We start from the raw sequence: 14,543 nt of genomic DNA on the forward strand, positions 1-14,543 counted from the left end.
ATGGGGCAACCGGCATCTAGTTACCATTAAGTATTGTTGTTGTTTGTTAGCAATAATTGCAGTTCTGCTCATCGTACTTTTTTATTACTTGGGTACAATATGGGCATGAGCTTCCAGTCGTACACTGAGACAGCGAAGTGTGCCCTGGCTGAGCATTGCCAAAGTATTGTATGTGAGCTGCAACAGCCAGGGAGTGAGAGTTTCGATATATTTTCATCATTCTCTCCTTTTCATTTAATTTAGAGCTGTGTCCTTCATAATGTTCAAACCACTGTGTAGATTTCTTGGGCATTCAGATCTAAGAATCCTCATTTTGCGCTGTGTGTATGGAAAGAAAGCAATAAATGTCTCTAGCTTAATGGTCTAAAAGTCTGTCTTGCTGTGCAAAAAAACCCAGCACCCTCAAATCCATTTTCATTTATAACATTATGAGTAATTCTACTGGCAGCGTTTTTTCCTTACCATATATATTTATTAGATGGAGAAATTCCCCATCCTAAAATAATGTTCTTGCTTGGATCAAATAGTTTTCAGATGCTGACTCTGTGCTTAACCCTTTCATAGCTTCCCATGCGCTGTTTTACTGCACACCGTGTGGGGTGGAGTGTTCAGAAAAGATGACACCTGGGAATGCAGAAAACAGCCCCAGCAGATGGCTGAGAAGCAAATAGTGGCAGTGCTTGGAAAACAAAATCGGAGCAGCTTCACACTGAGCATTGCCATCTTTGTGAGAGCAGGAAACCATGGGGACTAGAACCCCTCTCCCCAAAGAGCAGAGATGTTCTGCCCATGCTCCTCAGCTAATGACTGTGGAGTTGTGATTAGGGTATTGTCACGCTGAGCTCAGCTGGGCTGCTGGGGCTCTTGGGTGGGTATTCCAGCCCAGCTAAGGGGAGTCTGCAGGGTGAGCTTGAAGGTAACTTGGAGCTTTTATGGACCTTAGTGTGGTAGTGATTACATGATGGTTCATAGCTTCTTCTCAAGGTGGTGGTATCACAGTCACAGAATGTGAGGGGTTGGAAGGGCCCTGGAAAGCTCATCCAGTGCAATCCCCCCATGGAGCAGGAACACCCAGATGAGGTTACACAGGAAGGTGTCCAGGCGGGTTGGAATGTCTGCACAGAAGGAGACTCCACAACCCCCCTGGGCAGCCTGGGCCAGGCTCTGCCACCCTCACCGGGAACAAGTTTCTTCTCAGATTTCAGTGGAACCTCCTGTGTTCCAGTTTGCACCCATTGCCCCTTGTCCTGTCACTGGTTGTCACCAGAAGAGCCTGGCTCCATCCTCCTGACACTCCCCCTTTCCATATTGACCCCCAGGAATGAGTCCCCCCTCAGTGTCCTCCTGTCCAGCTCCAGAGCCCCAGCTCCCTCAGCCTTTCCTCACACGGGAGATGCTCCACTCCCTGCAGCATCTTGGTGGCTGCGCTGGACTCTCTCCAGCAGTTCCCTGTCCTGCTGGAACTGAGGGGCCACAACTGGACACAAGATTCCAGGTGTGGTCTCCCCAGGGCAGAGCAGAGGGGCAGAAGAACCTCTCTGACCTACTGACCACCCCCTTCTAACCCACCCCAGGTACCATTGGCTTCCTGGCCACAAGGGCCCAGTGCTGGCTCATGGTCACCCTGCTGTCCCCAGGACCCCCAGTCCCTTTCCCCTACACTGCTCTCTAATAGGTCATTCCCCAACTTACACTGGAACCTGGGGCTGTTCCTGCCCAGATTCAAGACTCTACATTTGCCCTTGTTCTATTTCATTACATTTTTCCCCGCCCAGCTCTCCAGCCTGTCCAGGTCTCTGATGGCAGCACAGCTTCCAGTGTCACCACTCCTTCCAGCTTGGTGTCACCAGCAAACTTGCTGACAGTCACTCTATTCCCTCGTCCAAGTCATTGATGAATATATTGAATAACAGCGGCCCCAGCACTGCCCCCTGAGGCTCTGCACTGGATACAGGATCAACTGGACTCTGCCCATTGACCACGACTCTCTGGCTTCTTCCCTTCAGCCAGTTCACAGTCACCTCACTGCCCGCTCATCCAGACCGCACTCCCTCAGTTCAGCCGTGAGGATGCTGAGGGAGACTGTGTCAAATGCTTTACTGAAATCAAGGTAGGCTACATCCACTGCTTGGCCATCATCTATCCACCTCGTTATGTCCTCATAAAAGGCTATGAGGTGGGTGAAGCCATATTGACTGCCCCTAATGACCCTCTTATCCTTGATATGCCTTGAGATGGAGCCAAGGATAAGTTGTTCCATCACCTTTCCAGGGATGGAGGTGAGGCTGACCGGTCTATAATTACCCGGGTCCTCCTTCTTGCCCTTTTTGAAGGCTGCAGTGACATTTCCTTTCCTCCAATCCTCAGGCACCTCTCCCGTTTCCCAAGACTTGGCAAAGATGATAGAGAGCGGTCCAGCAATGACCTCAGCCATCTCCCTCAGCACCTGAGGGTGCATCCCATCCGGACACATGGATTTATGGATGTCCAGATTGCCTAACTGCTCCCTAACCCAGTCCTCATCAACTGAGGCAAACTCCTCCACTGTCCTGCCTTCCTCTGGGGCCTCAGCGGTGCGGGGCTCCTCAGGACAGCCCCGGCAGAGTAGACAGAGACAAAGAAGGGATTCAGTAACTCTGCCTTCTCTGTATCTTCTGTCACCAGGGGACCCACCGCGTTCCTCAGTGGGCCTACATTGTCTCTACTGTTAGTTTTATCTGCCACGTATTTGAAAAAGCTCTTCCTGTTGTCCTTGACCCCTCTCTCCAGGTTTAATTCTAAGGAGGCCTTAGCTTTCCTAGTTGCCTCCCTACACCCTCTGACAACAGCCTTATCTTCTCCCCAAGTGGCCAGCCCCTCCTTCCATGATCTGTAAACTCTCCTCTTCCACTTGAGCTTACCCAGCAGCTCCCTGTTTAACCACGCAGGTCTCCTGGCTCCCTTCCTTGACTTCCTATGTGTCAGGATACTCTGAGCTTGAGCTTGGTAGAAGCTTGGTAGAAGCAGTCCTTGAACGCTAACTATCTTGGGCCCCTTTAACTTCAATTGCCCTTTCCCATGGGATTTCCCCCAGCAATTGTTTGAAAAGGCCAAAGTTAGCCCTACTGAAGTCCAGGGTTGTGATTCTGCTTGGTATTCTGTTCCTGCCACATGAGATCCTGAACTCCACCATCTCATGGTCACTGCAGCCAATGATTCATAGTTCCTCAGACTAGGTCACCTGTGGAGGGGCCACCTCCCAGCTGAGCTTGAAGGTTTTGAAAGGAGATGATTCCCCCTGTTTTCTGATAAAATATTCCTGAGGCATCTATTTCTGGCAACCCGGGAAGGAGAGGGAGAGACGTGTGCTGCCTGCCTGGGAGGAGGAAAATGAGGCCACCATGGACGGGGCCAGAGACCTCCGAAATCTTGGTCCCCTCTGACCATTTGCTGGTGATTGGGGGCACCGTCTCCTGACGAGCAGGGTATTTTTCATCATGTCGGTGACAAATGGCTCTCGGTTGAGTAGAAAAATGGTTTATTGATTAGCTAGCAGAGGTGCAGGCGGGGATTGTGCCGCTAACAAACTGTGCCTGCTCTGCCAGCTGCTCGCTGGGGGCTGCTGGGGAGAGCTGGGGGACGTGGCCAAACGTGGCCTCTTCCTCCTGGGGCCATGGGTCCTACAAAACAGCAGAGCAGAGGGCAGCCTGCTCCATCCTCTGCCTCCCTTTGGGGTCTTGCTAAGCAGGGACGTGTCACTGTCCCCAGGGCAGGGGACCACCTGGCTTCCAGGGACTGTCAGTGACAATCACTGATACGTGGCAGGACCATCTTTGTGGGTGACCTCTTGGCAGTCAGCCCCTCTGCTTTCTCATGTCCCCCCAGTCTAAACCCATCTCTAGCAAAGCACTCTAAGGCTCGGTTTTAAGCAGGCAGCAATTCTGCTGAACCTGGCTGGTCTACTCAAACCAAATGTGTTTGGATGCTGTAGGGTGGGAAGCCACACCAGTTATCTGAACTGGGAAGACTGTGGTTTTGAACAATTTCTCCCTGCTCAGGGCTTCATCACTGGAAAAAAAACAGCACAGGAACAGCCCAGTTACTTCGTTTTCTGGGTTTTTTTTTTTCATATTTAGCCTCTGTGTCTACCCACAACACACCTTGAGCAAGCTGAGCATAATTAATCACAGTTTGCTTCCCTGTGTTCGCATGGGATTCCTAATTCGCAGTAAGACCTTTGGGGAACAGATGCAATTATGAAAGAAGCGCTTATTAAAAAGAACTATATGTGCCATAAAAAAATGTCAGGACAATTGTCCTTTCATTGTTTGTAATGTTGCCAGATGTAATATATGATCCCAGCGCTACAGGCCAGCTGTCTGTGTCCCCTGGTACAGTGTGTTTCAGCGGTAGCTTGTGCTGGATTTCACGTGCAGCTGCACAAAGCCCCCAGATTTCAGCTGTTCTTCCTTCTCTTGCCATCCTGCAAGCACCTATTCTTAACTCATCAAGCAAAAGCCTGTCACAGCCATGAAGCTCCTGTAGCAAACACTGTATTTGATCTCTCCTGACTGAAATGGATGATGAGCTGCTTGGAATTAATATCTTCTGCACATGTGAATGTGACCAGCCACTGGAAGAAGATATATTTGACAGTGATTTGTTGGTTTGACTGGCTTGACAGGAGAAATACCACAGCAACTGAGCTGCAAATGTGTACTGCACTTTTCCATATTTTTTATTTTCTTGCCTGGTAAGGAGTGAAGAAGGAGGTTACAACCAAAATCCATGTGTTGGGGCCTTGTTCAACACACACATGGTGGCATCAACCACCTGAGGACAGCGAGTCTAGGGCAATGAGGATTCTGCTGTTGTGCTCTTGGGTTTGGCCAACCAGTTTTTCACTCTGTGGCTTAGCTTTCCACCTGTAAGACTGGTGAAGTCACGTCAGTCCACTTCTGCAGAGCCTTTGAAGGAGCGGTCAAACAGCTACAGACAAAGAGATCCCAGGAAAGCTCTTTAACAGCACAGCTGGGCAGCCCATGGCCAAATAATTCTTGTGCATGGGATGGTGTTGGAACAGGGAGCAACTTGTCTAAGAAGAGCAGAGGAAAAGGGAGATGGTCTTCCTATATGTAAGTGCTTCCAGGTCCTTGGGCAAAAACAATCCCATGAATGGGTTTGCCTTTGCCCTACTGTCTTCCCTAACGTATTTTTCATGTGCACTACAGGGACTTTACCTCCTTATACAGTATGTAGAATTACTGATTTAGCAGGCCCAGCTTGATTGAAAGGTTCTCTAATGTTGACCAACCAAGTGGCCTTTGCTAAATGTGAATCCCAATTTTTGAAGGTTCCACCATCCATTGCCCTTAATGTAGCTTTTAACAGACCATTATAGTTTTCCATTTTTCCATAGGCTGGTGCATGATATGGGGTGTGATACACCCACTCAATACCATGTTCTTTGGCACAATTGTCTATAGCACTATTTTCCCCCTCTACTCTCCCTTGGTGAGGCCCCATCTGGAGTACTGTGTCCAGTGCTGGGCTCCCAGCCTAAGAAGGATAAGGAATTACTGGAGGGAGTCCAGCGGTGGCTGGGTCAGCCCTGGCTCCTCACGGACCTCGAGGAGAGCAGGAAAATCTGCAAGGATCAAAAGCTGGGCCATGTTCCCAGTGGTGAGTTGGGTGGTACAAGCAGGCAGGGGCGAAACCAGGCAGGTCAGGGTGCGAAATCAGCAGCGACTACAAAGGGCAATAAGGATCAGTTGCAGATAAGTATTTTTAAACTGACCCAAGCCAGAAGTTTACCCTTGGTTAGTCAAGGAACAGGCAGGAGCTGTCTCAGGGCTGATACAATACTGCAGGAGATCAGCAGAGGCAAAGGTAAAATCCATATTTACAGAGGGATAAAAGGAGGAGGCCTGGAGAATTGCAATTAGCATTGTAATCTAACTGGTTTAGATTCAGTTCCCAGAAAAATATCGTTTCTAAGTACAAAAAAAAAAATATCCCCCCTAAAAGCAAAACCACACATGTCAAGCCAACCTGATCGCCCTGTGTGAGGAGACTAAATATTTTAGATTGAGAAGAAGCCAGAGATGTTGGATGTCTTGGCTTTGGCAGGATTTTGCTGTGTTTCACATGATAGTCCTTTTAACAAGGTTGGTAAGCAGGTCTCCAGAAAACCACCGTGGGAGGAGCACAAAACATGGTTGGAAACCGGACAAGAGAAGTCAATGATTTGCTGTCAAACAAAGAGATGGATTGAGTGACTTTCTGCAGGAATCCATCCTTGAGCTAATAGGAGTCAGTGTTGTCCTTAATGATCCAAATGATGGAATATTCTCTGTTCAATCTGCAGAGGTTCGAGATAGGAATTAGTGCTGCAATGGCAGTGAAGGAGATTTCTAATCTTGTAACAGTAAGGACAATTAAGTGCTGGGATGCTTTGCCTGGGGAGGCTATGGAGTCTCTATCATTAGAAGTATTTAAGAAGAGTTTGGAGAAACATCTCTTTGGAATCATACGGAGCTAACCCTACCTTGAGGCAGGGCAAATTCTTGAGGTTCATTCCAGCCCTGTTTTCTGTGATTCTGCATCATTCCAAAAGCAGTGTCACATCTCCTGTGACTTTTAGGGATAAGTACGAAAAATACCCCAAAAAGCTGAAAATACACGATGACTTTAGAAATAGACCCTTGTGCTTCTATTTACCAAAATCTCAATGCATTAATGCGGTTCTCCAAATGAGTGGCAGAAATTGAGTAGCCGGCTTTTAAGCCTGGTTGTCTGCAGATCAGCCAGAACCCTTGCTGGCTTCCTCCACCCTGCCCTCGGAAAGCCTGGGTGCTACGGTCTTACTGCTGTGCAAAGTGTTGGATTTTTTAAAAAACGAAATACGAATAAGAGTATTTGTGTGAAATGGGAATGAAACATTTTCTTCCCGTCGGCTCCTCTGGCAAAGGCAGCTGGGCATTTGGAGTGATGGCGTTTGAAATGCAAAATGCTCCTCATTGGAGAGCCGTTTCATGCAATTCATCTTCAGAGTACGCTCTCACTGCTTGTTTGCAATGTGCAGCTATAAGCCACGCGTCCTGAAAGTGCTCCGGCTGGCTCGGTGCTGAGGAAGAGGGGAAGGATAGTAATAGCAGACAGTTCAATCCCCACTGCAGCCTACATTGCTCAAAGCAAGATGACTTGCAAACATCTAACACAAATGAGGAAGATGAATCGTATGCAAGGTCAGGCGCAATGCCAGGAAACTGATAGAGGCAAAAGCAGTTAATTGCTTTGGATTCCAACAACCCCAAAACGTGCCCTGTGTACAGACATCCATTCCTTGCACCGTGCTGGACATCACTGTCCAAAACGGCAAATAAAATAGGCAATGGAGGTGCTTGTCGTGATTTTTAATGTCAAAATTAGATTCACTGTTGCCTTATGGTGTCTGTAATTACTAGACATCACTCATCATTTCTCCCAACTCAAGGGATACTCTGTTATTGACCTCACTGGGAAGATATAAATACATTACTGAATGGAAATATCACCATTTACTATTGTGGAGAGGTCTACATCATAGCTCAAAGGACCCTGAAATCTTTATCTCAGTGAACCTACAGCAGAGGAGACTGCCTGATAGTGTTGATAGGATGGCAAACCACTGCTACTAAGGTCTCCCTTTAGAGGCGAAAAACCTATTACAGGTTATTAAAGGAGAGCAACAATAGCAAACCACAAGCTCGAAGGAACTTACTACAGTCAAATAGTTAAAAATACTGTGCTAGCCTAGCATGGAGCTGCCAGGGATGCAGGTGGCCACAGGGCACGGTGGCCTCACTGGTCCTGAGCTGGTGGGGCCACTCAACCTCTTGGGAGCGTGACAGACCACGGACAGCCAAAGAATAGGAGAGAATGTTATTTCTCCTCAATATGATGAGCACAGAAAGCAGGGAGAGGCCAGAGAGATGCTCTTGTGAAACCTTGCGTGGAGCATCGTGTTGGATGTTCAGCTCTGTGTTCACCCCTGAGGCTGCCTGTGGGAGGTGAGTCACTCACCAGCTTGTGTTTGTCACTCCAGAGCCTGCGATGGGGACACCCTGCTGTTGCCTCCCTGCTGGTGGCAGCCGTGGGAGACGCAGAATCATAGAATCGTTTTGGTTGGAAGAGAGCCTTAAGATCTTCAAGTCTAACATCCCATGGGTTTGGCAGTGCTGGCTGAACTGGGCCTCCCTCCTGTCTGCTAGGGCCAGCTGCTTCTTGGGAACCATCCTCTTGAAGAAGGAGGTCATTGCAAAGGTGTGCCATGGGTGCCGGCTCTTGCCTGGGAGGCTGCCGGAGCTCCCAGACCTGCCTGGTGAGTGGCTTTGCTCGCTCCAAGCCCTCAGCACCCTGCAACTGAGAAGCATCTCTGAGACACAACAAAAGGACTTTCTAGGTAGACACCTTTGGAGAGGATCAGCTGTCCTCGTCCACAGGACTCATGTGCCTTTGCTTCATGGGTCTTTGGGCAGCCACAGAGTAAACGTCTGCGCAGGGCACGTGCTCAGCAGGGGACACCTTCTGCCATGCAGTCTGCATCACCCTTTAAATGTGAAATCATGACTGATGATATTCAAGCTGAGAACACATCTCCCCACCAAAGGGTTTTGGTTTAGCCCCCACGACCACTACCCCCACAAGCCTCCCACATCCCTGCCTGGTGCAGCCACGGCAAGGGTGGGGAAAAACACCCCTTGGCTGGGTCTCACTCTTCTGCTTGGCTAAGCTTTCTGACCAAGCGCATCTCCAGCGAGGAGACCTCCTCTGTGTCCTGACCTTTCATGCTGACCCACACGAGCTCTGCTCTGGTGTCGTCCGCGGTACCGCCGGGGCTGGGGAGCCGGCCAGCTCCTGCTGTGTGACAGCTCGTGTGTCCAGCAGCTCCAGGGCTGCCAGTGAAGGTTCACTGGGACAGGGCTGGCAGACCTCCTTTATGATTTCCAGCCTTTTAGAAGGCCCCATAAAAGAGCCCTGTCCATTTTGAAGGGGAAATGGCTGTTTGCAGACAGGCGGGGCAGTGACAAAGCAGGAATTGGTTCCACAGACCTGTCCAGAGACTCATCAGGCATTAGGTTGCTGCTGTTTTTTCAGAGGTTCATAGATTTCACCCAGGAAGGGCCAGTAGCCCAACATGTGCTTGGCTGAAGTAGGTCCTGGCTGACATGGACAGTGGTACTTGATGGAAAATACAGATGCTGAATCCCACCATCTCTTGGTGACTTGTTCTCATGGATAATCACCCCTGCTGTCTCATTTGTCTTTAAAAAAGGTGTGTCAAACAAATCTTTCATCTGTTTTGGAAAATCCCTGCCTGTATTCTTAACCTCCCATGGGAGCCTCTGTGCATGGGAAGCCACACACCTCGGAGAGTTAATTTAAGCACAGGAGGGAGAGAGGACCTGGAGCCCTTCCCAGGGTGACAGCCACAGCAGGGATGCTTGCTGTGCCAGGAGCCGTGTCACCAAATCTCTTGGCACAGTGTTGCTGGTGAACAAAGTGTGTGGGCAGCATCCTGCTGTCCCTCCCTTCACCGCTGGTACCCCAGGGCAGAGCTCCCTGGGTCCTGGGGGTCTGGGGAACGGTGACCCACTCAGTGGCCTGTCCCAGTGGAGGGGTTGTGGAGTGAGCGGGCTCCTGGTGTGGGGAGGAGGTGGAGACCAGCCCTGGCCTTCGAGGACATGGCAGGATGGGAGCAGAAGGAGGGATGTGCATGCAGGCACTCATTTCACCTAGATTTGTTTTTTTCATGGCGCCTAAAGAAACAACCATGACTGAGCCCTCTGCAAGGGCTGTGCTATGGGTGAGTGTCTGGCATGGAGAGCTGTAAATTGGATGTGCCTTTGGCCAAGGACACATGTGACAGAGAATGCCCCCTGGGACCTGGTGGGGCTCAGCCCTGTCCCCCAGCACAGCTCCTGGGCAGGGACCAGCCCACAGCATCAGTGGGGCGAGGAGCAGGACAACCCAGGAGAGCCACTTTGGGGCCGGGCCCCCCACCTCCCACCCTTGATAGACCGTGGTGAAGTGAAGCAGCCGGAGCCCAGTCGAGCCTGTGTCCCGCGAGGAGAGCTGGCCCTGCAAATTGCAGGTTCTCTGACTGCAAGTGCTTATTATAGTTTATTGAGCTAGGGAGGTTTCTCTGCTTTCTATTTCGGGCCAAGCTCCCCTTGTATTTATTTACAATCAACAGAGCAGCTTGTAGCCATTGGAGCAGAAGAAAATTGCTGTGAAAAGCAGGAAATTGGCTTCTCACCTGATGAGAGCAGGAGCGGAGCTGCATTTCCCCCCGAGGGACCCTGGCCCTGCACTCACTGCAGCACAGGGGCATCGTGCACCCAGACCCATGGCATCGGTGTCCTGTCTTGGTCCATGTCGCTATGAGTGCAGGTCTTGTGGATGTGCTTGAGGTCACCTCCAACGCCGGCGTGAGGTTACGTGGCAGTGTTTGCTCAGCGCTGCCTGCAAAACCTGCCTGACGTGCTCTGTGCTGTATCACGGATCATGACACAAGTTAGCTTGGTGTTTCTGAAAGGTGTCGTCACCTTCAGGGGTGTATCTCGGGGGTGTGAAGGAGCGGTGACAGCCTCCTGGAAGTCTCTGGGGTGCATAGCCCTCGGCAGCCCTGTGGAATCATAGAATGGGTTGAGTTGGAAGGGACCTTAAAAGTTCATCTAGTTCCAACCCCCTGCCATGAGCAGGGACATCTTCACCAGATCAGGTTGCTCAGAGCCCCGTCCAGCCTGGCCTGGGGTGTCCACAGGGATGAAGCATCCACAGCTTCTCCAGGCAGCCTGTTCCAGTCCCTTGCCACCCTCACAGTGAAGAATTTCCTCCTTATATCTAATCTAAATCTCTCTTTCAGTTTAAGCCGTCACCCCTTGTCCTATCACTATATATACCCTTGCAAAACGTCCCTCTCCAGTTTTCTTATCGGCCCCTTTTAAGTACCGAAAGGCCCCAATAAGGTCTCCCCAGAGCTTCTCTTGAGCACCCCCAACTCTCTCAGCCTGTTTTTGTAGGGGAGGAGCTCCAACCCTCTGACCACCTTCACAGCCTCCTCTGGACTCGCTCCGTGCTCTGGGCTCTCCTGTGCCGCAAACTGGTCCCCCCAGCAGCGCCTCACACCCACCCAGGTGTCGCTGCTTCTAATGCCAGAGCAGTTTCCAAGCTGGATGATGAGAAATCTGCCGTGTTCTGGGGTGAATGGCCCCCAGAGAACCCTGCAGTCCCTCTGGGCTAGGAAATGGCTTAGCTGGCCAGCTTGGCTGTGCCACGGCATGCCAAACAGGCAACTCTCCGGCAAAACCAGCACCCTGAGGGGCTCAGTGTGCCTCTGGCTGTCCCCAGTCAAATCGAGTCCCTTGGAAGAGGAAAAACATGTAAGTGTCTGTGCAGCATCTCGTTCTGGACCTATTGTAAATGTCATGGCAGTGTCTATAAGTGGCCTAACATATTGAAGATCAGGCAGCGAGGGGAGGGAAGATGACCTTTTGCGTTTTGCCCGGAGCAGGCAAGGGTAATGTAATTATAATTTCATGTAATTCATCTCCTGACACTGTGTAATAGCTGAACTTCGCTCGGTCAAGCCAGGGATGGAGTGGGGAAAGGCGGGAGGAGTGGGGGGACCGCAGCCCCCAGCTGGGACAGCTCCGCAGGCACGGCCCCCACCCTCGCATGGCTCATCGCCACCCCCAGGGCGCTGGGTCTGGCCGCGGTGCAGATGGAGCATCTCCTCCCCGCGGGAGCTGGCCAGGGCCGATGGCTCCAAGCTGCTGCGTTCCCAGGCCAGCAGCTAAAATGCTTCCCAGCCCGCGGAAGCATCTGGCGCAGCCGGGGCCGCTTGCTCCGCCAGCCTCAATCTGTTCCTCCCCGTGCTTTGAGCTCTTTCCCTTCCTGACATTGTTTTCTGGGGTTGTGCTTTTTGAATTGTGCACCAGGCTTGAAATGTCTCTCTGGCAGCAGGGGGAGGGGAGGGGTTGTGCCCCTCAAATCCAAGAGCTGGGGATGGAGCAAACCCAGCCCTAGCAAGAACCAGCACCACTGGTTTTATCCTTAAATAAGGCTTTTCACGTGCCCAAGCACATTCTAACCAAAGCTTGCATAGTGCCAGACTACTGCTAGTTAGTTCCTTGTTAATTTGCTGCACTGTCCCTGGGCTAGATCACTTCATTGTGGTCTGCTGTGGCTTGTCCACAGGGAATAAAGCAATGGACCAGAGCACTCCCAACCCCTTTGGGCTGGTAAGGGGGGACACTGTGCCCCCCTGCACGTGGTGTGGGTCTGAGCATGTCGTGTCTGCAGGGTAGCTTATTAGCAGAGCAGATATTGTGTTTTCTAAAGGAAAGTTACACCTACTTAAAACCTGCCACTACCTGAAATTTATTTTTCATCACCAACTGATTAAGTTGTGCTAGTTGGAGATTTTATCCATGAGAAATCCTTCAGGAAACTCTAATAGCAGAGTCAATCTTAATAATATCAGAAACAATGAAACGAGAGACCATTTCGCTGCAGGTTTTATCTGTGGGTGCGTGGCTTTGCATGCCCACCAGTCCCATTATCATCCCAGCACCCAATAGGAGTCATTAAATATTTATTTAAAAGCTTTTCATTCCTGAATGGCAAAATAGATACTAGCGATAATTAAATGGCTTTGTTGAGCGTGGTGCGTGGCTCGGGGGCCAGGCAGCGGGGTGCAGGGGTTGGTCTGGATGCCGTGTGTTCCTGTGCTGCTCTGGGGAAGAGCCCGAGGCAGAGTTGGATAAATTAACCGTGGGGTTTTGGTAAATATGATATTGGGTAATGCCGAGCCCGGAGGAGCTGTGAGACCTCCGTGGGCTGCCGTGGGGACTCGGCACCCAGCAGCTGAGGCATGATGGCCATGGTTCACCATGGCTGCATGCAGGGGTGGTTTGCCATGGGAGGAAGAAGCGGGGATACTGGTTAGGGGGTTTTATCATCAAATCTGCTGCACTCTGGCCTGACAAAGCCCAGAAAAATGACCAAGTTCAGCTCCCACAAAATAAATGCCTTCATCAGCATTGGGCTGCATGGGCAGAGCTGCTCTCCACAAAGCTCCATCAGCGAAAACAACCCCATGAATATCAGCCTCTAATTCATCTCCTCCGCCTTGTCCAACGTGCCTCCTGCGGTTCCATCGCAGTGCTCTTTCTGAAGCCCTCAGTAAATATGTGTTTTCTTATTAAAAACTACCCTGACCTCAGCTAGATGAGATTTTCTGGCATTTCCCACCTGGGGTTGGCTCTGGGTTTGCCTTGGTGGTGGCAGGGCAGGATGTGCCCATCTTACAAGTAAGTAAGTACATTAAAAACCTTTTGTGATCTCTCTGTCTCTTAAAAAAAAACCCTCATTTATGGACTCGTCTCCTCCTCCAGCTTTCCTGTAACAGCAGCAGACCTCCGTGAGTGAAAGGGGCCATGTCTTGGCACTGGGATTTGGTACTTCTGGTGCCATTGAAGGAACTGGGTTTCCACCAGGAGGCTGGAAAGTGGGTAAGATGTCCTTTCTGCTCAGATGAGCTTTGGAGTTTGATCCCAGCCCATCTGAGCATGTAGAAAAGCATCTGGGGTGGGGAACACCCGCAGCCTCAGCCCTGGCAAGGCAGGAGCCAGCCCCACACCATTGGCACCCCCGAGCCCTTTGAAACACAGAAAGAAAATCTGGTGTTTTCCACCTTGTCGCTGACAGCCGAACTGATTTGCCTTTCCAAATCTATATCAACACCTAAGGCTTTTATTGGGATTTAAAAACATTTTTTGGAGCAGGCTAAAGGGGAAAGCATAGTCATTAAAACAACATGGCACCTCCCATCTATGGACCGAATATACTACTTACCCTGTTATTTTATAACATGAAAAAAGGAAGCGTCCTACTTATTTTTGAAGCATGGATTTTACTGCATGATGAATGGGAAAGAGTTTTTTTGGTTGATGCAATTTAACTATGCTACAAAACACTGAGGAGCTGAGCTGCCGTCCCCTGCCTCCCACCGCCCTCAGCTCGCGGGGGGGGATGGGGACACATGGGCAAGTTTGTCACCGTCCTACAAACTTCTCTCCACCTGCTTGGATTCCTCCCATTTTCTTCATAGTTGTATTTTAGAAGATGGTTTGCCAAAGGCCCTTGATCTGCCCTGAATCGAGAGTTTCCACGTCACATGGAGATGTTCTGGTTCCCTGAGGGTGTTCGATCCTTGCTGCAGCCGTGGTGATTCGGGTGGCCGGGTCCCATGCAGGTGGGACTGCCCAGCTCCCTCTCAAGATGATCCAAATGTCCATCTGATGTAGGAGCTTGGCCCCCTTGTCCCAGAGAGGTGTTGGTCCCAGCTGACCTGGACCATGAAGTCCCCAAAGCCCATTTAACCTCCAGCAGGACCGGTGGTGCTGGTACGAGTGATTAGCGTGCCAAAATCAAAGGGCACTTTGAATGCTGCAGAGCCTTTACATTCAAGACTCTTCAGAAGATTTGGGATTTATCTCCATCCTGGGAGGGAGCCT

The 14,543-nt window shown here is 50.6% G+C and overlaps 1 protein-coding gene across 1 annotated transcript in view; it reads right to left on the minus strand.

Annotated features, from left to right (window-relative positions):
- CTNNA1 (catenin alpha 1) overlaps positions 1-13,624 on the minus strand; it is a 187,292-nt gene extending 173,668 nt beyond the window's left edge. Inside the window, exon 1 of the mRNA XM_082063875.1 lies at positions 13,620-13,624. The gene's annotated coding sequence lies outside the window, so the exon portion shown is untranslated. The remainder of the gene's footprint in view (positions 1-13,619) is intronic.
- Positions 13,625-14,543: the final 919 nt, after the last annotated feature.

Source organism: Streptopelia decaocto (assembly GCF_964273445.1).
Source record: "Streptopelia decaocto genome assembly, chromosome: 12".
In the NCBI taxonomy this organism is placed as follows: Eukaryota; Metazoa; Chordata; class Aves; order Columbiformes; family Columbidae; genus Streptopelia; species Streptopelia decaocto.